Raw genomic sequence first — 21,658 nt, 5'->3', positions numbered from 1 at the left:
AAAAAGAAATCCAGAGTGCAGACTCTGGTGATAGAAAACAGAGCTTCATACGATGCATGAGATGCTTTACCTCTGAACTAAACTTGGCTCTTTAATCGTGTTAGGAAGAGTGAATAGTCAACAGTGTACATTTTAAAAATCAAAGCAAGACAATGAGACACGAAGAGAATTCGGAACACGAGCCTCTCCTTCATTGTTTAATGAGCTTTTGATGAACATCTAAGTGAAAGACAAATTCACTATTTTCACTTTGTGATTAAAAAACATTTTTATCACACGTTAAGCACTCCTGATGGTGTCGAATAGTTCTCTTTTCTACACTCATCATTTGAGGATCCCCAGCTAAAATATCTTTTTAAACTACAACAAAATTGCAATATTTTGAATACTATTTAAGTTTACATAGTCACATTCCCGGTGATATTGACTTAGTCGCTCAACTATTAACTTCTTGTAGTTTGACTTGTGCCAAAAGTTTGAAATCTCTGCAACTATCAGGATGCTTAAGGACATCCAAAGAAACCCCATCACATTTAGGGGAGACGGTGTTGAGGTCGGATTAATTCGAAATGCGTCTCTGGGGACTTTTGATTTACCAACGTTATGTTTAACTGAAGGATACGCTGACTGATTGTGCCATAGAAACTAACGCACGTCAGCTTTTTTCTACATTCACAGGTTTTTGGCTAAAGACAAAAAAATCGTTTTCGTTTCCTTGCCAGCTGGCAGTAATTCCTCTGCACTGACAAAAAAGATGAGTATTTTATCTTTCGCAATTTGTATGGATTTTTTAAAAAACAAGTTGTTCCAAAAATTAAATGAACACTTCCATTAAATTTAATGTAGAAGCATGTTGCTGTCCATAATGATAAACTGTGTGGCAAGAGAGACACCACAGGGATTCAACCCCAGGATCTCCTTTTTACTAGGTAAGCGCTTTAACCAACTAAGCCACGGCATTGTCTCATCCTAATGTTAATCCCGCATCAGCAGGGTCAGCTTGTCGGTACGCCCGTCTCCATTTGGTGGTTTGAGCTGACGTTACCATGACGTTGCCATTAAATGCAACCGAGAATACTCCAACCGGCGCGCCACTACGCCTGCCGTCAGAGAACTAAGCCATGGCACTGGCATCAAATATCCCTTTTACAGCCACTTGGACACATCTCAATTGCTCTGAGACACCTGCATTCAGTGTGCGCTGAGCCTGCTCGCTGAGCAAGTGACGAGAAATGGCTTATGTCCAAGGAGCTCAATTTGCTTTTTATGTTCAACGGGGTGTCCACTACAGCCGGCACTGAAGCGCAGCACAGGCTCTGTGGTTTGACATCTCCCAAGGTAAATGTTGAAATTGTAGGTGGAAGAGGAAAATTACCCTTGAGTATGGGGAAAGAAACCAACTCATGTCCGGAGGGGGCTAAAGTGTGTACAGCGGTGGCCTAGTGGTTAAGGCAATAACCTCTTACTACATTATTCTCTGCACAAGTAGGTTCAAACCCCATCCTCCTCGAGGAAGGGCTTTGACACATTTTGACCTTTTTAAACTTGGTGTGCTTTCGTTTCGTTTGTTCGCTCCTGTACTACAGCAGTAATATTTCTATAGGTGTATGATCATGGTAGGCTGACAGCAGGAACATGTGGCCCACAAGCAGTGACAATATCAGAGGTGTCTGCAGTGTGTTGGTTTGTGAGCAACGATAAAATAACTTGACATGGAAGCAGGTGTGCCTGCATTAATACAGCTCCATTGAGAGGAAAAAGTAACACAAGAACCAACTTAAATTCAACAGCACGTTTCTGCAGCTGAAAACGGAACCTACTACACGTGATGATTGAGCTCACAACCTTGGTATGACTCCACTACAAAAGCACCACAACCTGACCAATTGCGCTACTGGAGCAACACAGCTCAGTAGCACATTTTCCTCAGTGCACTCAAACAGTGCTTCTTCCCTAGCCTACCAGCTTCAAGACTTTTTTAAATCGATCAAAGATTCATTGGAAAAGGTTTGTCGATGGGTCAGGTGGGAATCACACCCGGATTCACTGCTTGCAAGGCAGCTATGTTCATCATTATACCCAGGACTGGCGCCAGGGAAATGATCTGTAGGGGGGGGGTCTGAAATCCTGAGGGGGGCAGTGATATTTTGGTTTAAACAGAGCCGTTGCAACCATCCAAGTGAATTCTCGCAAGCATGCCACTGATTAGTATTTCATGTTAGAAGATAACGACAAGCAATCTGGTATTTAGTGATGAAGAACAGTTCCACGTTCATCAGAACTCACGTGATTATTTTTGCCTGGAGCTTCAACCATATGTATTCATTTTTGCAACAACATCAACGGTAACGAGGATCTGAATCATTAAGAAATCATTGTAAAACCAACAGAAAGTACAAACTTCTATAACTACAGTCCTAGTTATATAACGATTGTAAGTATAAGGATAAACTACTGCAAGCCATTGGTCCACCTGAGCAAATAAGGTCATAATAATGTTGACACCCCAAAACATAGACACTATGTAACATGCTGTTCCTGGATGGATAGCCTCCTGCACATCAAACAGTCTGATGTAGTAACTGTGAATTCGGGGTTAGTATAGTTATCTGACCATTGACAAAGTACAACTATTTTTTACGGCACAAGTTAAGTAAGTGAAAGTGTTCAAAAACTTTTTATCCAAACCTTTTGTCCAAAACTGGAGGGGGCGATTTTGGCATGCCAGTAATATTTTCACAAAACGTCCAAGAGTTACGAAAACACTTACTTTGTGTATAAAGTACATTGTGTACACACTGTAAGTTCACAACGCGAGAAATACTGCTCAATATGGGATCCTGTCCAGGAATATCAGGGCTGTAAGGGGGTCAGATCTATAGATGTAGTAAACACATTAGTGGAGACAGTGTGTCTGCTCTCTGTATGAGAGCCTGACAGGAAGAATAATTTGTGGTCTGGGAAGAAGAGACCCTCGTTGGAAGAGCGGCGCTTCTCACAGGAGAGAATGAAAGAAAATATATATTTTTCAGGGACGCTGATTTTTCTCCTTGGGGGAATTAAAAGCACTTATGGGGAGTGACCTCGTGGTGCAACAGTAGTGCATCTGATACCCCATCAGAAAATTGTGTGTTCAAATCATGTTGAGATCGGCTGATGTATGTTCAGGTTCAGCTGGTGCCGAACCCAGAAATTACACCATGCAGTCCAGTTTTATCTGTACACCACATAGATAATCTAAATGAAATAACAGAGCAGTACAGAACACGCATTCAGGAAATTACACAGCAAGTCATTTTGAACACGACAAGAGAAAGGGCACACTGCACATCCGTGAAACATCACGTCTGACTTTAGAGACAGTTACATCACAGAATGGAAGTTTCAGGACCCTTTTTCATTACAGGTTCAAACTAACTTGAAAGTTACAGAGTTTTAGGTCACTTTTGTATTGTAAAAGTGTCTGAAGCCTGTAAATATAATTTGCCCTTTTTTAAATTGTGGATGCAATCCAATCCCATGTACCAAGACCTTACAGTATATTCATGTTAATTAAAATTACTAACGCTATTGGACATTAGCTGGTGCTTTTTGTAACGATTTGCTATTTCATGCTGGAAAGAAGGAAACCCGACCAACGTTTGCTTTCAGGTGCGGTTCATTCACATAATGGACATCTATTTCTGAGTAGCCTGATTTAAAAACACACGAACCCGGTAGAAGTCGAACCTACAATCTCATGATGCAAAATCAGACGTGTTATCCATTAAACCACTGGCCAATCATGTAACTGAATTGCACCATGGTGAGTTCAGCGCTGCAACTAGTAATACACCATCCCATCTAAAATTTCTAAGTGAGAAACGTGTTTTCTACATTTTTATCAGTTTTAAAATATCATCTCTTTAATACAGACAAAGGGTTTGTGTGTCACTTTGAAATTCTGATTGATTCAGAATTCAAAGAAAAAGATGTTTTCTTCAACAACGTAGTGAAATTATGACATCTTTCACTCTACTTCTCTCTTGTAGTAAAGCAGACCTTGCAGTTTGAGCATTTGCTCCAGTAAATTAGGTCATGTATCATGTTAAATCACTTCTTCAAAACAAAACATTTCCTGGTGCACGTTTTCTCCATGAAAAAAATACATTTTTCCCTTACATGATTTCTCTTTTTTTTTCCATCAGAGTACAGAAAGAAGAAAAAAGGGAAAAGCAGTGTCACAAAAAACTCCATCGCCCTTGGGAGATGTCAAGCTCATCGGATATGAAAAGTGCCCAATAAAAGCAATTTCTCTTCATTTATCTTAGCGTCGGGGCTGCTATTGTGTGTAGAGGAGGCAACTTGCTCAGCCAGCAGACTCAGCGCTTACTGAATACAGGTATGTTTTCAGTGTCATGCTGATCGTCTTATAAATGCAAAAGAAACTTTTAAAGCTGATAAAGTTTCCATTGTAATTTGCATGTAGCTACAACGTCCCTGGAAGGGAGATTTTATCAGTTGCACGTAATCGGTATTTTTTACTTTTTGTTTAGTACTGGAAATATATTTTTTTAAGTTTTCTAAAGAAGATCTCAAGAAGTATTGCCAGGACCTACCTTTAGCACTCAATAGCGATATTAATGGAGTAGAAATGTAAGATAAATTGATGATCTGAGCTAAAATAGTCCTTACACGCCTCCTGTAACAGTGTTCGTATTCATAGCAAGTAATATTCTTTTTCAACCCCAAACGTTGCTATTGCATTAAGCTTTGTGCGACCATTAGAGGTTTCGGTAGCTTCTGGAGAGCGCACTTTTCCAAACTGAAACCTATAAGAACATTATTCAAGGTACACCATGTTCCAGAATCGTTCATCGGGACTAGGATTAATATCAATGGAAAGTACTTCAAGATTTAACTGAAATATTAAAAGAGTAGGAAAGCATTTAAAATAGAAAAAATCAATTCAGATGATATTTAATTTTTGAGAAATGGGCACATACTGTACATCAGCTCAGTGAGCAGTCCGAGGTGCTCTCCTGGAGATGATGTTAAATTAGTTAAAATCATGTGATAGTTGAAAAAGCTTAATACTTAGTGAAACAGCCAGCACAAATGGTTGCGTTTGTGATTAAGTCACTTCTCTACTATAGCAGCGTCGATAAAAGACCCTCTGAAAGCAGTAAAGCACAGCACAACTGAATTCGTTGCTATTAGGAGAAATCCACAAACTCATGTTTTTCATGTGCTTTAAAAGACAGCCATACTCACCGACAAAATAACGACACTGCAGCTGATTTTTTCCGAAGCACAGTTGACCTTTCTGAGCCAAATGATGAAGCTCACCCAGTGAATACTATAGCAGAACGTGGAGGAAAGTGCAACTTTGTAACTATCGCAACCACAGGAACAACTGCAAGAAGCAGAATCAATTTCCCATCGAATGGTGGTGTTGTCTGAGGTACGCGACGTGAACGTGTGCAGAGAATCCCACAATCTCTTCAAAACTTGGACAAAGTATTTCTGATGGAGCACTGTGCGCAAAGATTGAATAAGCTTTGCTCCTGCCGATGATTCTGCGTGAAAAAGCACAGCATATAAGTTTCACAGACAAATGCACCATGCCTACAGAACCAATTTTAAAGACAATTGCGGCACACTACGATTCACACTGACTCAAAAGTGATCACGGCAGATGTTGTTCCCTGCATAATGCTGAAGGGACCAAAGAGCATTGCTGTTGGGAACACAAAATGAGGCTTTTTATGCCTTGATGTTAAGCTGACAAAGACTATCTTGAAACACCTAGTTCAGTCTCTCGACAGACTGTCAAGCAAAGCTTTTACCCATTGAAGTCGCAATAGAAGGAAGGTCTTAACCCACCAACACTTAGCAGCGGCAAGATTCAAACCTAACCCAGTGAAGAAAATGGAGCACAAACCCAGCACTTAGACCACCCAGCCACACTCCCAACACCTTACTCTTTTGGAGAACGTCGGGTGGGTTCAGCTCTTGTTGTGCGACGCGTGGAAATGACTGCATCTTCGTTTTCCGAGATGTTTCCTATCACATCTTTGTCAGCTCTGAATATAGTGCTTCTTTGGAGCAGGCTTCAGACCTTTTATTTTATTTATAAAGGAGGGCGCATTCAGAAACATGTAATTCCTGTTTTAGAAATGCTTTGGGCGGCGTGTTTTATATAATGCACAAACAGTATTCTGATTGTATACTGTAGACCTGTGTAGCAATCATACTGGATGTGACTGGGATTCTGAAATGTTTCTTGAAAAGGTATTCAGGGCTGCTTGAATCTATAATAAAAAAGTGACCCGAAACTTCCAACCTTCCAATAACTGATGTCGCTCTCCCTAAACCTGTACGTGATGTTTTGCAGATGTGCAATGTGCCTTTACTCCTGTATTAAAAACGACCTCTGTTGTTGGGCGGAGTTGAAGGAGAACTAACTGCACAGAAAAAGTATGTAACGATAAAATATTTCTGCGCGTGAAACACATCAATCGTTCAGCATTTCTAAAATGTTTAATTGAATTGACAAAGAAATCCTCTCCTTAAACTTCGAAAAGGATTATCTGTTGAGCCAGCAGACGTAACACTGCAGGTGCCAGTTTCTCACAGGTGTTTGAAGTTGTGGATAACATTTAGCAGGTTTGGCACCGTTGCTTAGCTGGTTAAGACGCCTCACTAAAAACCAGGAGACCCTGGGTGCGAATCCCAGTGGTATCTCTTCGTAGACAACAGGCCACTCATTGTCAATATTTATGGAGCTTAATTTAAAGACAACGGGAGAAGCATGAGTTACAGCTTTCTGTAGCTATTTTATCTCGCTATGCTCTGTGGTGCAATGGTGAGTGCATTGGACTTCTAGGCCTTGATAGAATGAAGTCATTCAAAGGTTGTGGGTTTGAGTCCCACCAGAGTCATGTATCATCTTGATTCAACCTTTCAAAATCCTCTAGGGATTGGTGTTGATCAAGTCAAATAAAGGACTTCTTAAGAGTCCACAGTTGAAAATGAATCAGCAGCCACAAGAAAGAAATTAGCACTGGACTCTGATCACATTACTCCTGTCCTGGAGTCCTTGCACTGGCTTCCTGTCAACTTCAAAATCCTCATGCTCACCTATAAGGCTCCCCATGGCTTGGCACCTCAGTACCTGTCTGGGTTATCGCCCTACTCCCCACCTCACAACCTTCGCTCTTCTAATTCTGGTCTCCTATCTGTCCCCCCGTCCATCTACACTCTATGGGTGACAGGGCCTTCTCCTGTTTTACCTCAAAGCTCTGGATCTTTATCCCCAAGGATATCAGAGAGTCACCTTCTCTAAACTCCTTCAAATCCAGACTCAAAACCCTCTTCTTTAGAAGAGCCTTTAATGAACTATTCTTTACCCCTCTGTTCCTACTGTATTTAATACCACCATCTATTGTCTCCTCTAACTGTGTATTCTCATCCTGCTAATGTTGTGTATTTTTTTAACTTTATTGTTGTCATTCTGTAAAGCGCTTTGAAAAGCCAGCTTTAAAGGCGCTATGTAATGTAAAGATTATTATTATTAATAATGAACAGTGCATTTAACATTGAGCACATGCGGTCCTTCTTTGCAAAGGATTGCAAAGGTTGGGAATTCGCTTTTCACTCGTGTTGCTGAAGACCGTATCCTGGCTTTGTTGCAGGAAATGTCTGGATGCCATCACCAGATCAAGGAGAGGATCAGGGTTTTGGGAAGTCTTTTTGATGCCTGACACTGTGTGTTTCCTGGTTGTAACGGGTGTCATTCTGGACCTAAACAACAGAGAACACAGTTGAAATCGCTGAACTGCCTAGCGGACACTTTGTCGCCTTCTTCTGACCTGTACTTAATGCGATTCTCTGAAAACGTGGCACGTTATATCTGTGCTACCTTTATGGAGGGTGAGCACACTCATAAGAATCATAGATTCAATCACAAGCATCTAAAAATGAGCATGAGAAAATGACATCACGCTATAAGGCTGAATGGCACAAATTCTCCTGTTCCTTCTGCAGCAAATGTGTGTTTTTTGCTTCTTAACACTGAGATAGTTGGAGATATTTGGCAGCAGTGGGATTCCAACTCACACCCCCAAAGAGACTAGAGCTTTAATCCAGCTCTAAATTAAAAACTGGGTGACTTGTAAGGGCTGGTAGGAGAGGAAAGGAATAAATGCTTCTTTTTTGGACAAATTCTTTATCTACTAAAAGAAGGAAAGATATATTTGATTATTATTTTTTCACCAGTTGTTTTGATCAAATTATTGTAACGCAGTGCCATATTAAGGTATAATATGTACATGAACGTCATGTCTGTGTCGATGATGGCAGCTGAGTATCGCTGGAGGACAGTTCATCATGAGTGGGTAAGCCTGCATAATGAGGGAGAAGAGATCGGCCTCTCTAACGTAGTGTCCAGTGACACTAACCTTCTGTCCTACTGTTCTCTGCTAATGTAGAGGGTGAATGTTTATTTAGGTGAATGTAAGGTTTCATTCTTGTAAAATATTTCCGAGCACTTTTTTTGTTGCTGAAAATTAATCTTGTGCATTTGAATGAATTCCGATATTGTCACCTAATTCTATACATTGTTTCATCAGACTAGAACATTTAGATGAGCTCAATTGCATTTATGAATTGCATAGTGATAGTATTTCTTGCCTTTTAAATACTTCAGACAAAAATATAGAGAAGGTGCTCCTGTTTTCACCATTATAAGAACTGTGATGCACCAGTAATATTTACTCTCATAAAAGTATTGTAATTGTATTGTTCTGTTCTGTTACAATCTTGAGTGACACATACCTTCTGTTTTACTGCACTACACTTCTCCAGAGGCCAGTTCAGCACACAAGGATCCTCAGTCAAACAAACACTGCAGTCGCTTGATAAACACCATTTCTCATCCTTTCTCTTAGTGTCAGAGCTACTATTGTATGCAAAGGAGGCGACGTGACAATGAAATCTTAAAGAGAGTCTTCATAAAGGTGTGTGTTGGCAAGCTCTCCACTGGCAATTGACTGGGCTTGTGAAGAAATCAATCTCATTCAACAACCATACAAATTGCACAGCTTAAGGCACATGAAGTGAAATCTGTGAGCTGATTGACACAAAACAATGTCACTTCACATTATCTGCAAAGTTGTTTTGCTTGTCTGACCACCTCTTCCTACTTTACAGTGAGCACATATATTTCAGTTTCTTTCCCCCATGTGGAGATGTATCCACTGCCAAAACTGCTGTCTGATTATTTAAATTATCTGTAAAACTGTTACATGACTTCATCTAATTGTAAATTTATAAGACGGTCTATGAGACATTTGTGAGAGTAGCTGAATCCCAGGGCTGGTATGGATTCACACACAGACAGGTCTTCTGTGTGATCTGAGTCCCACTGCTCAGAGCTACAGACTGGTCAAATGGTCACTATTGTAGACACAACCATCGGACCATCGGCTACAAATAATCAATATACTGATCATAGAGTCACTATTGGTGTTTATTACATAAATACTATATATAAATAATAAGATAATTCCACACTCATATGTGTTATAAAACATTTATAAACATTTTGGGAGGCTGACATACAGTAAAGAAAGTAATACTGAAGGGCTGGAAGTCCTGGAAAGCGTTAATAGAACCTTCTTGCTTTCGACCTGGATCAGAGCCCACAACTGCCAGATCAGTGACCCCTGAGCCCAGTTCACAGAGAGGAGAACCAGGAGCTCTTTTATGTCTCTAAGAGGGCTGGGAGGAAGGATAAAAGGGGGAAATGTGACATGAGTCCAGGCTGTTCTGTCTGATATTGTTCATGTAGCAGCACTGATTGTCTGAATATCTTCTGGTTCTGGATTGTGAGGATAGAGAGCAGTACGGAGTTGAGATCCTGTCTGAGTGTGAGTCTGAGCTGTGAATCTGACTGAGAAGAGAATAATGATTTTTTATTCTGCCTGAGAATTTTCCTGAGAATTTTTCCTGAGAATTTTTCTTCTTTTCCAAGTGGTGTTACACCTCCTTCAGAAACTCTGCACAGACTGCCAGAGTGAGAGAAGAGGAGAGAGAGATGGACAGATAAGAGCACATACAGCAAGAGACACATACGTCTTGATTTACTTTGAAGCAAGTGTTCATTTCTTTTCTGGAACAAGTTGTTTCTGAACTTCAAGAAATTCATACAACTTCTGAAAGATAAAATACAAATCTTGCTTCTCGGGACAGAAGAAATGCTGCAAAAAAATGCCAGTGATTTGTGAAAAGCAACGGGAATGTGTCCTTGTGCAGCTGTTAAACAAAGGGCTGGTGGGTCAAACGCACTCAGGGATGTGCTTCAGATTGTGATGATGTAAACATAATCTCCGCTAAAAATTGAAGGGATTTCTTCACAAACCCTCTTGAATGTTGCAGGAAATCTTCGTGTTTTACTCGTGTGCAACTACAACAAGTAAACAATTAAGTACCTAAGTCAATGTCCAAGAAAACCATCTTCACGTGTGGAATTTTTCTTTAACTGGCTGTTGGGAGAATTCATCTATACACCCGTTGAATCCTTAGCAAAAATATTTTAAAATTAGAACACAGATTTCTTGGAGAACTTGACAATCCTTGACAATCATTATTAAATGAGCATTATACAAATGTGCGTTGATATTTTTAATATGTACCTTAATTGTAATATATATATATACATAATTGCTTTGATATGGATGTTCATTTGAAGGAATTGAGGAAACTATGAAGGATCGCAGAACAACCAAAGATACACTTGGGCATCTGCTATTGGTAAAGATGAAAGAGTACCTTAAGTGTAAAGCTTGCATACACACGAGAGAAAAAAACAGTTTTAATGCACTTCATTAAATTGATGGTGTGCTTATCAATCGTGCGTAAAATGGACACAGCAGAGGATGGTTTCGATCCATCGACCTGGGGGTTATGGGCCCAGCACACTTCCACTGCGCCACTCTGCTGACAGTTGTCATGTAGCGATTCAACACAACTGCTCTATCTTTGCTTTCTAAAAGTGCGCCCGAGATGAAAAGTCTAAACGGTAAACGCAGACGTCACTTTGAGCACTTGGTCTTTTATAGTACAAAACATCACCCGCTGCTCTACATGGGCGTGTCTTCAATATCGTTGAGAACCAAACCTTCTGCTTTCCGAGGCAACTGATTCTTTCGTCGTTAATTCCCAAATCTTCAATGAGAATCAGTGAAACGAAAATCAAACACATGTACACACTCGCGTCCTAACCTGAAAGAAAAATCTACACCCACTTTATAATACTGAAAATGATTCAGGAAGTACAGCAAAGTTCTAAAACCAGCGAATGAATCTGCATACATAAAATGTCAATTTTTCAAAAGTAACATCTTCAGCTTTGAAAGATTGTCATCCATATATTTTCATTTTTCTCTTTTTTTACATAACACGCTTTCGAGAAACAAACTGTCTTTTAATTAAGGCTTCATTAGAAAATGTGTATCTTGGTTTGCTAAGTTAAAATCGGCACATCCCAGTGGGCAAAAGATGTAGAATATACGACTATTAAACGCATACCTTAGACGTCTAAATGTGCTCCGTAACTGGTCTTGAATGAAATTCTAATATACGTATATCGTTATACGTCAATTAGACATCTATGATTATATGTTTATTATACATAAATGGTTGGAGTTCTATTATATGGATACATTTAGAAGACTATAATACATATATAGTTAAAGGTCTATTATACATCAAAGAAAGATTTTTATAGGTGTAGAAACTAGTAAATAAAGCCAATGATTTATTTTAGAAATGTATTCTTAAAATATACAATTATTCACACCTGAAAAATATGTAGTTCAAATTATAGATTATATACAATATTGTAATCAACAAATGTCTAATCATCATAAAAAACACAACTAGTAAACTTCAGTTACAAATTCTAGTAACATGGCAATATATATATATAGTAATGACAAACACAAACTAATTACATGAACGTGCTAATATTTAACTAAAAACCACATTTCGATTCAAATATAAATTTTAAAATTTACAACTTCTTTATTTCCACGAAAATATTATTAATGTAGTACAAACGCTACTTTCTAATAAACAGAAAGAAACTATTTGTTTTGTGTCTCATGGTGATCCTCCTCTCGATACTAATGAAATGTTAAATATGATCCCTCGAGAAAAAAAAAGGAGTCAATTTCCGCCTGGAATGATTGATGCCCCATCAAACATTTTGTAATATCCCTGGAAGTTTATACAGTAGAATCCTGGTTCGTGGCTTAAATTCAAGGTAAACAAGACTAAGGAAACGAGTTGGAAACTTGATGTTGAAGTGGGATTTAAATCACCCGGAACATCCCACTACATTGGGCAGTATGTGCCAGAGAGTAATGTTTCACATTCTTTCGATAGCTCAGTGGGTAGAGCGGAGGACTGTGGAAGAATCAGCGGGGAGTCCTTAGGTCGCTGGTTCGATTCCGGCTCGAAGGAAGGTGCTTTTTGTGTACTTTAATCAAAGAGTTAAAAAAGCGAATCTGTTTAAATCAGACATTGATCAAAAGCTCAATAAACGACGAAGTAGAGGTTCCTGTTCCGAATTCAGCCCACGTCTGATTGTCTTGTGTTGGCCAAGATCTGATCTTTGAATTAAGGGACTACACTGTCTGCTTTGTAATCCAAAAATACATACCAATGTCAAGTTTTTTTTGTAGATATAAAGGTGTTCTCTGTTTTCAATGGATAGGTACTTAATTGGCATAATGATTTGGTATTGATTTTGTATCGTTGTATTATAAAGTTTGTGCTTTCTGTGTTTTTATCGTATTGTGAACTTATTTTTTAAACAAATGCTTACAAAGGCAAACACGGCACACATCTGTTTATACCAGTGGTGAATTGTACATTTTTATTAAGTACAAGCTACTGTGCACTTCTGGGAGTGTAACAGGTTCGATATAGAGTGGCAAAAATATAAAAGGGGAAAATACCCCACACTGCGTGTAAAGCCCTCGTTGTGACTGTTTTAGATTAAAATGGCGTACTGTGCACGAAATGTTGCAGAAACACAGTCTGATATTTTGATAATTATTATTTTAATAATTTGATCAGATTGAGGCCCAGGATCCAAATCTTCAGTTCTGATTTTTTTAAGTGATACCTTTCCTTCCTGTCGTGGAAGTCACACGATGTGAGCAATTGTTTTTTTTTTACGTCACGATCCAAAGAGCCTCAGACGCACTGTAACCAAACCAGGATGGATTGTGCTGGGAGCCGGACTGAGCTCATTCTCTGTGCTAAAAACAGAATTAGATCTTCCCCGAGCATCGTCTACAGCTGCTGGATGGTGTTCTGCGTCTTACTGCTCCGGCAATTACTTTGACGAAAGACAGCTCACTTGGTCGCTTTTAACCTTCTCGCAGCTACCGGCGAGACTGACGCTCGCGATATGAAGGCACCCGCTGGTACACCTTCTCTAACTTTCACAATCGAGACAGACTTCGCTTTTAAAAGTAGATATAGCCCTGAAAAAACCATTAGCTTTATCAGTTTTTACATTAACCTATTTTGAATCAAAGTTTGATATTTTTTTAATTGCATTTTACATAATAATAATAATCATCATCATTATTGCTTACACTTATATAGCGCTGTTCTGGATACTCCACTCAATGCGCTTTACAGGTAATGGGGACTCCCCTCCACCACCACCATTCTCCTGAATGATCACAGAGAGTCAGGACCTCGGTTTTACGTCTCAGCCGAAGGACGGCACCTGTTTACAGTTTAGTGTCCCCGTCATTGTACTGGGGTATTAGGACCCGCATGGACCGCAGGGTGTGCGCCCAGCGACAAAAACCAGACGTGTGTCGGGCTCGGCTGCGAGCAGGACAATGACGTCACGGGGACAAAGTAGAGGAAATCAAAACGGTTCTATAAAAGACCTGTGTCAGCTGTTGGTTTGCAGTCTGGACTCTAAATCCTCCGGTCCGATTTTAAATCTCTCTAATACCTGAGCTGCGGCTTCTTCCACGTATTTATTCGTATACTTATTATGTGTAAGTGTATAGATGAAACCTTTCATATATTGTTCAGTTTAAATCAAAATGCTTTACTAATACAAGAGAGAAGTATAGTATGAAGGATGTGACAAATCTATGATTTCTTGGAACAAAACGGTTTTTATTTGCATTCGAAATGAAGCGGAATTTTAGCGCAACACACAAACCCTTTGTCTTTTTTAGAGAGTGATTTTTAAACAGACATAAATGTAGAAAACGTGTTTTTTTGGCAATACAGTAGCAGGGTCAGTGGCGTAATGAATAATGCGTCAGGCCTCGCTTTAGAAAATTATAGGTTGGACTGCCGTCTGGCTTGTTGCGTTTATACCACTTACATTCTTTTATATAAATGAACTGCACCTGAAAGCTATAGAAAACACTTTGGGTAAGTTCTCTGCAGCCTCATGCGAATTTCGACAACTTACCCAAAACACTGTACTGTCTGGAGATCAGCTCCAGCTCTGAACTCAATTGCAATGAAAAAACATGCGTAACAAAACTGGAGAACAGCTGAACTTGTGCTCAGTTCGGTGATGAGGGTTCAGAACTGTCGTTGTTGTAATTAGCACGAACTGCACAGGCTCTGAATCAGACCATGTCAATTAGTCTGATCAGTGTAGGACACGTTAATGTAGAATTATTAATAGGTTTATTAGTTAGTTGTAGAATTATTAATAGGTTTATGAGTTAGTTAGTTCAGGTTTACCCACCTGAACTAATGTAGAATTATTACTTGGTCTGTCTCTTGTTTGTATATAAATGAATGTCTCTGACAACTTAATGTTAGTTTTATGATGTAGGTCAGGCATTGACATATGCACGAGTATACGAAATGTCTCACTCCTGATTCAACTCATGTTCTATAGGAGATTGGCGATTCCTCCTGTTTCTCGTATAACCATATCAGAACAGAAGCCCGTGTTACTCAGCTGTGATTCAAGATCAACTGGCATCTTTATCCCTTTTTTGTTCGTGATCATTATTTTCTTTAGTTATGATCAATATTGAACTTTTTCTAAATTAAATGACAATAATCAAACATGCAGGCAGATTTTTGAAAAGTATTCGGAATTGACAGGTTGCCCCTTTGGAACAGTCGTCAGAAAATGTGAGAAAATGAAAGTTATGTAAGCTCTCACACAAAGCATTGAAGATTGGAATCTGAGTGTAAAAAAGCTACCCGTCTCCCAATGATAGGCAGGGATACATACCATGACTCAAATAGACTCAGCGAACTTTAACACCTATGATATTACGAGTGCTTTGCACGTGTCGAACTTCAAGAAGGAACTACTACAACAGTTGTGGACATAATTCAATACCACCGGCAAAGTCCAATGCCGGCAACGTCTGAGAAAATAATGTTCACTCATGGAATTTGGTCTTTGAATGGCTGGCGGGAAAATTCATTTATACTCCTGTTGCACCCTCAGCTGAAACATGTTAAAATAACAACGCAGATTTGTTGGAGAACCTGACAAGAATTATTGGGTTAGCACTGTATGTATTCTGGTATATTTACTTTAATTTTAATATAAATGTAAACATGCATGCTGTATAATCTATTGTAATTTTAAAATATGTTAGCTGAGGATGCAAGGGGGGCTATTATACCCTGTGAAACACGCAAGGAAATGTAAAAAAGGCTGGTCTTTGAATAAAATTGGCGATCACAAGAAAACCACAATTTATGTGGTATTATCATCAATATCCTTTAAAATCGACGTTCAAATGAAGGATCTGAAGAAACTATGAAAAAAGTAACAGTAATAGCAGAAGATTTTGATTTTTGCTCTTCAAGTCAGTAGATCGCCGTAGAGTTGCGCCCCTACAAACAGCACAAAGGATGAATCCCACCACCTTCATTATTGCTACGTTTGTGCCGATGAAAGTAGCGTTTGTGGTATTGAAAGCATCTCGGAAGATGAAGGTGCAGTCACTTCCACATGTCATGATACCATTAGATCTGACGATAAGAGCTGAAGCCCCCCAGTCCAAGCCAGCAATGTGAGGAAGATAGGTATGGTGGAAGGTAGCGTGGCTGAGCTGTCTAAAGCGCTGGATTTTAGGCTCCAGTCTCTCTGGGGGCATGGGTTTGAATCCCACCGCTGCCAAGTGTTAGTGTTTTAATACATGCAATATGATCAGTAAAAGCTCTTTTTGTTAGTCTGTTGAGAGGCTGCGTGAGGTGTTTAGAAATATACTTTCTAAAAGACAGGCTGTCAGCTTAACACCAAGGCAGAAAAAATATTTTGTTTTCTCAACAGAAATTCTCTTTGGCACTTTCAGCTTTATGTAGGGAAAAACGTCTGCCGAGATCACCTTTGAGCCAATGCACATGATAGTGTGCCAGCAAGTACATTTAATATTGGCTGTGGTGGCAAGCTGCTTTTGCCTGTGAAACTTTTACTTCTTCACACCGAATCGTTGGCAGGGGTAAAGCTTATTAAATCTTTGAACATAGCGCTCCATCAGAAATACTTTGTTCGTGGTCAAAAGAGATCAGAGGATTAACTTCATGAATTCACATAGCATACCTTACAGGAAAGATTTAAAAGGGGAATTGATTGTGCTTCTTGATGTTGTTCCTGTGGTTTCCTTGGATACAAAGGTGAATGTTCTTTGACGTTCTGCTAGAGTATCCACTGGGTGGGCTTTATCAATTAGCTCGGATAGGTCATCAGTGCTCCATCTCTGGAAAATAATCAGCACTGTCGTTTTTTCCTGTGCTGTCTTTTAAAACATATAAGATCACGAGTTTACAGATTTATCCAAATAACAACTATACATTTTAACCCAGCGGTTAGCATTCCTTCAATCCAATAGTTTTACTCCAGGTAAAAAGCAGTGCAATATACAGAGAGATGATATTCAAATATTTCAACGTTCTTATTGGATTACCTGTATGGAGATATCGCTCAGAATTCCTAATATGATTTTGAGTTCAGTTTTCCTTTACTACTTTCAGAGTCTTTTATTGACCTTCCTGAAGCAGAGAAGTGACATAATCACAAATGCGACCTACCTGTGCTGCTGTTTCTGGTTAGTAATGATTATTGCGAGGAAAAAAAAAACAGCTCCTTGCATTAAGAGCAAGACCAACTAACGCGCTTGCTTGTTGAGTTGGGTTTTTTCCGTGGTGCTCTTCCTCAGATGCAAAGTTATTTGGTGAGCAAGGACCTCTGAGAAGGAGCCTGAATCCATCAAGAACTCAGAAATTCTAATATCGCACTGCCGTCTTGTGTACAGAGATCTGCTTCTTCCTTTTTGAGTGTTTTGGTGTTTAAGAGCATGCTTCCTACCTCGAATGTTAGTTTGCAGCCCTAGGGGATGTAGCTCAGTGGTAGAGTGCATGCTTTGCATGTATGGGGTCCTGGGTTCAATCCCAGGCATCTCCAGGTGTCTTATATTACTGTGCTCACATCACAATCTTCTGTTGAGTGAGAACTCTTTGCTCGTGTTCATAGAGAGACAGATTTACACAATTAATTTCAGTCACACACGAAGTGCTACAGTGTTGCTCTGCTGTTTTAAATGTACCTCCAAAGCATTTCGTTCTGTTAACTACCAAATGATTTGAACTAATTTAACGTCATATTCAGAAAATCCAGAGAAGGTCATCAGACTTTTAGTGGCTGTTGAAGAAAACACCTGTTGAATCTCACCAGGGATTTCTTGAGAGATCATTCAGCGAGCGAGTCCTCCCTCTGGACTCCAAACATTTTGGGTTAAACTGTTATTCACATACTCTAACGAAGAGAAACGTTAGTGTCTTCCGGTGTGTGAGCCCATTTCTCAAAAAAAAAAAGTTATATAAATTGAATTGTTCTACTTTTTAGGCTTGCATAGTCTTATTAATATTTCAGTTAAATTTTAACTGTAGTTTTTTTTTCTGTAGTAACATCAGTTGATATTAATATTAGTCCTGATTTATATGTTTTTGTCATGGTTGATCTTAAGTAATTTTGTAATTAGTTTCAGTTTTGAAAAATCGCGCAGAGAAGCTACCAAAACTGGTAATGTTCATATAATGTGTAATGCAATAGCAGCATTTTGGGTTGAAAACAAAAAGTATATCTTGGTATGAATCCTAACACATCATAGGCAGCGTTCTAGGACTTCTCGCTTCAGATAAAGTTGTCAATACATCATAGATTTCTACTCAATCAATATCAGCAGTTTTATCGGTACCGAACGCTAGATATAGATCCTGGCAATACTTCGTGAGATCATTGTAAGAAAATCCAAAATACTACGGATGGAATCAAATTTATACGTTTCTTTGGATCGAGAAGATGATCATTATGAGACTCAAAACATGCCTGTCTTTTCTTTTTTCGAGGACAAATGGATTATTGAGGTGTAAAGATGGGTTCAAAACCAAAATCACCTGCTATCGCTGCTGTTTCTTCAAATCCTTCAACTGATCATCGATATCGAGGAATAATATATAGTTTCTTCAAGTCCTTCAACTAATCATCGACATAGAGAAATAATATTATACAAATTGTGGTTTTCTGTTAATTGCCAATTTGACTGTAATTACATCTTCGTTTACAGATGTCTTGCATGTATCACAAGGTATAATAGTCATCGTGCATCTTCAGTTAAAATGTTTTAAAAAGTACGACAAAAGTACAACATTTATGGTTACATCCATATTAAAATGAAGGTAAATATACCAAGATATTAAAATACAATTGTACAGTCCTAACTTAATAATGCCTGTGAAGTTTTCCAACAAATCCGAACTGTAATTTTGAAATATTATAGCTGAGAATGAAAAGAGAGTACAAAGATCAAATTCAATGAGTGAAAATGCACCAGTAGTTCTCTAAACTGAGTTTCTTCCCTGAAATGACTTGCTTGCGAAGCACCAAGCAGCCTTGAACGGATCGCAGAAATCAAGTATACAGTACAGATGGATTCAGAGTGTGCTTTCCAACTTTTGTGCAACATTTTCCTTTGATATGGTGGAGTTGTCTTCACAATCTGGGTTAAATAAAAAGGAGTGACGTCAGTGTTAAACAGCTTTCCTTCCTGGGGAACAACGGTTGTGTTCCATATTTCTAATTATTTTGGTTTCAAGATCGCAATTTAGTGTGAAACATAAAAGCCAGCTAGATAAGCTTTATTAATTTCCCTCACGGGATCAATAAAGTACCTCTCTATAAATCTCTTACACGTCATTTACAAAGGCCTTTCAACTAATAGCCCGTGCAGGGATCAAACCCTAGCTGGTGGTACACGAGTTGCGTAAGGCTCTGTAACGCGCAGATGAGAAACTAAACTCTGCTTCTTCATTATATACACAGTGAGCTATATATGCAAGCCTACTATCTCCTACGGGCTCTGTATTTGTTAGCGGTACAAGACCGGCCGTGGAGAAATGAAGTGAGGAGGGTGTGTACATTAAAAGGCTCATAGCGTCCCTGGGAGGGCTCAAACCACCACCCTTTTGGTTAACAACCGATCCACAAAGACGCATGTACAGCTAAACACTTGAAAAGTGAAAGTGATATACTCCGTAAAATTTCCAGAGATTCATTTATTTTAAAAGGAAAATCACCAACAGCGGCCGAGATCTACTGGAGTTTTTTCATTCTATACTGCGATTTCTGAAGGGTACCCTGTGAAAATACGAGTTTTGACGAGAAGGGATGGACATACTGTATAAGGTCAAAAGGCTTGGGGAATTGAACTTTACGGTGAAGACTGCGGGTTCAGTAGCAGCAGAACCTGATCAGTATCAGTTGACTCCGATATACTTTGAAAATGAACTTGGGGATTTAGAGTCAGACGTGCTACCGTTGCACCATGGGGTACTTAATTTAAAAAAAATAGAAAAAAATCAGTGTTCCTGGATCTGTAATTGAGAACAACACCTACACAAGAGCTGCGCAGGAAGAATAAAATGTGGTCTGGGAAGAAGAGACTCTCTTCGGAAGAGCGGCGCTCCTCACAGGAGATTTTTTTTTTGTGAAGCTGATTTGTCTCCTTTGGGGAATTCAAAGGCGCTGACAGCTATGACCTCGTGACGCAACGGTACCGCATCTGACTCCAGATCAGAAATCTGCGTGTCAGCTATTGGTTTTTAAGGTTCTGCTGGTCCTGAACAAGGAATTCACACCATGCAGTTGAGTTCTATCTGTACACCACATAGATAATCTAAACAAAATAGAGCAGTACAGGACACGCAGTGTGGGGCTCACACAGCGAATAGCCTTAAACCCAAGAGAAAAGGCACCGTTCACATCTGCTAAACATCACGTCCAACTTTAGAGACAGCTGCATCAGAGAATGGAATCCCGGAAGTTTCAGATAACTTTTTTTAATACAGGTTCAAGCAAACCTGAAAGTTAATGAGTTTCCGGACACTTTTGTTTTATTAAAAAGTGTCTGAAGCCTGAAAATGTAATTCGAAAAAAAAACGCTATTGTACATTAGCAGGTGCTTTTTGTAACGATTTACTATTTCATGCTGGAAAACAAAGGAAACAGACCCAACGTTTCATTACATAATAGACATCTATTACTGAGGAGCTTGAATATAATTTACACGAGCCAGGTAGAAGTCGAACCTACAATCTTATGATCCGAAATCAGTCGCCTTATTTATTAAACCGCTGGCATTTCATATAACCTGAATTCCCCCATAGTGTGCTCAGCGCCGCTACTAGTAATGCACCGCTCCGTCTAAAATTTCAAAGTGAGAAACATGTGTTTTCTGATTTTTATGAGTTTTAAAATATAATCTCTTTAAATATGACAAGGGGTTTATGTTTCGCACTGAAATTCCGATTGATTGAGAATTCAAAGAAAGACTGTTTTCTTCCACAACACCGTATAATTATCACATCCACCAGACTCTCCAACCTCTCCAGACCTTGCTGGGTGAGCAATTGCTCCGATAAATTAGGTCACGTATCATGTTAAATCATTTCTTCTCAACACATTTCCTGGTGCACGTTTTCTCTATGAAAAAAAGTACATTTTTCCCTTGCACGATTTTTCGTTTTTATCAAAGCGTACAGAAAGAAAAAAAAAGAAGAAATAGTGTCGCAAAAGAACTCTGTCGCCCTTGAGAGATGTCAAACGCATTGGACATGAAAAATGCCAGATTAAAGCCAGTTCTCTTCGTTTCTCAGTGTCGGGGCTGCTATGTAAAAGAGGCAATTTGCTCTGAGAGCAGGTTCAGCGCTTACTGAACGCAGATGTCTCAGAGCGGTGTGTCCAAGTGGCTGTAAAAGGTAATGGCTGTCCTGTCACCGTAGCTTAGTTGGTTAAAGCGCTTCTCCATTTAACAAAAGAACCTAGGTTCAAATCCCAGCCGTGTCTTTCTTCCTTTCTTGTAGTACAGAACGTACCATTTTGGGCACTCACAAAGGGCTTGATTTCGTTAAATGCATGTGTTCATTTCCTTTCTGGAAAACTTATTTTTGATGAAATTCACACAGCTTGCGGAAAATGAAATCCAATTCTTGGTTATCAGTGCAGAAGAAATATTACCGGCTGGCAAAATAAACGGTAAGAGATTTTTTTTTAACCGGAAATTTGTGATTCGAGAGAAGAACCTACAAGTCA

At 39.2% G+C, this 21,658-nt stretch overlaps 2 non-coding genes across 2 annotated transcripts; both read left to right on the top strand.

The window, feature by feature from the left end:
• The first annotated feature begins 12,419 nt into the window (after window positions 1–12,419).
• trnah-gug (transfer RNA histidin (anticodon GUG)) lies at window positions 12,420–12,507 on the top strand. Its single transcript is given in 2 exon segments — window positions 12,420–12,456; window positions 12,472–12,507. It is a non-coding gene; the product is annotated as a tRNA-His (tRNA).
• Window positions 12,508–17,401: 4,894 nt separating this feature from the next.
• On the top strand, window positions 17,402–17,473 carry trnaa-ugc (transfer RNA alanine (anticodon UGC)). The gene has a single exon. It is a non-coding gene; the product is annotated as a tRNA-Ala (tRNA).
• The last annotated feature ends 4,185 nt before the right edge of the window (window positions 17,474–21,658 follow it).

The sequence above is a fragment of the Atractosteus spatula genome, chromosome 10 (genome assembly GCF_055471065.1).
Source record: "Atractosteus spatula isolate fAtrSpa1 chromosome 10, fAtrSpa1.hap1, whole genome shotgun sequence".
Classification (NCBI taxonomy): Eukaryota; Metazoa; Chordata; class Actinopteri; order Semionotiformes; family Lepisosteidae; genus Atractosteus; species Atractosteus spatula.
This window is presented reverse-complemented; position numbering and strand designations above follow the sequence as displayed.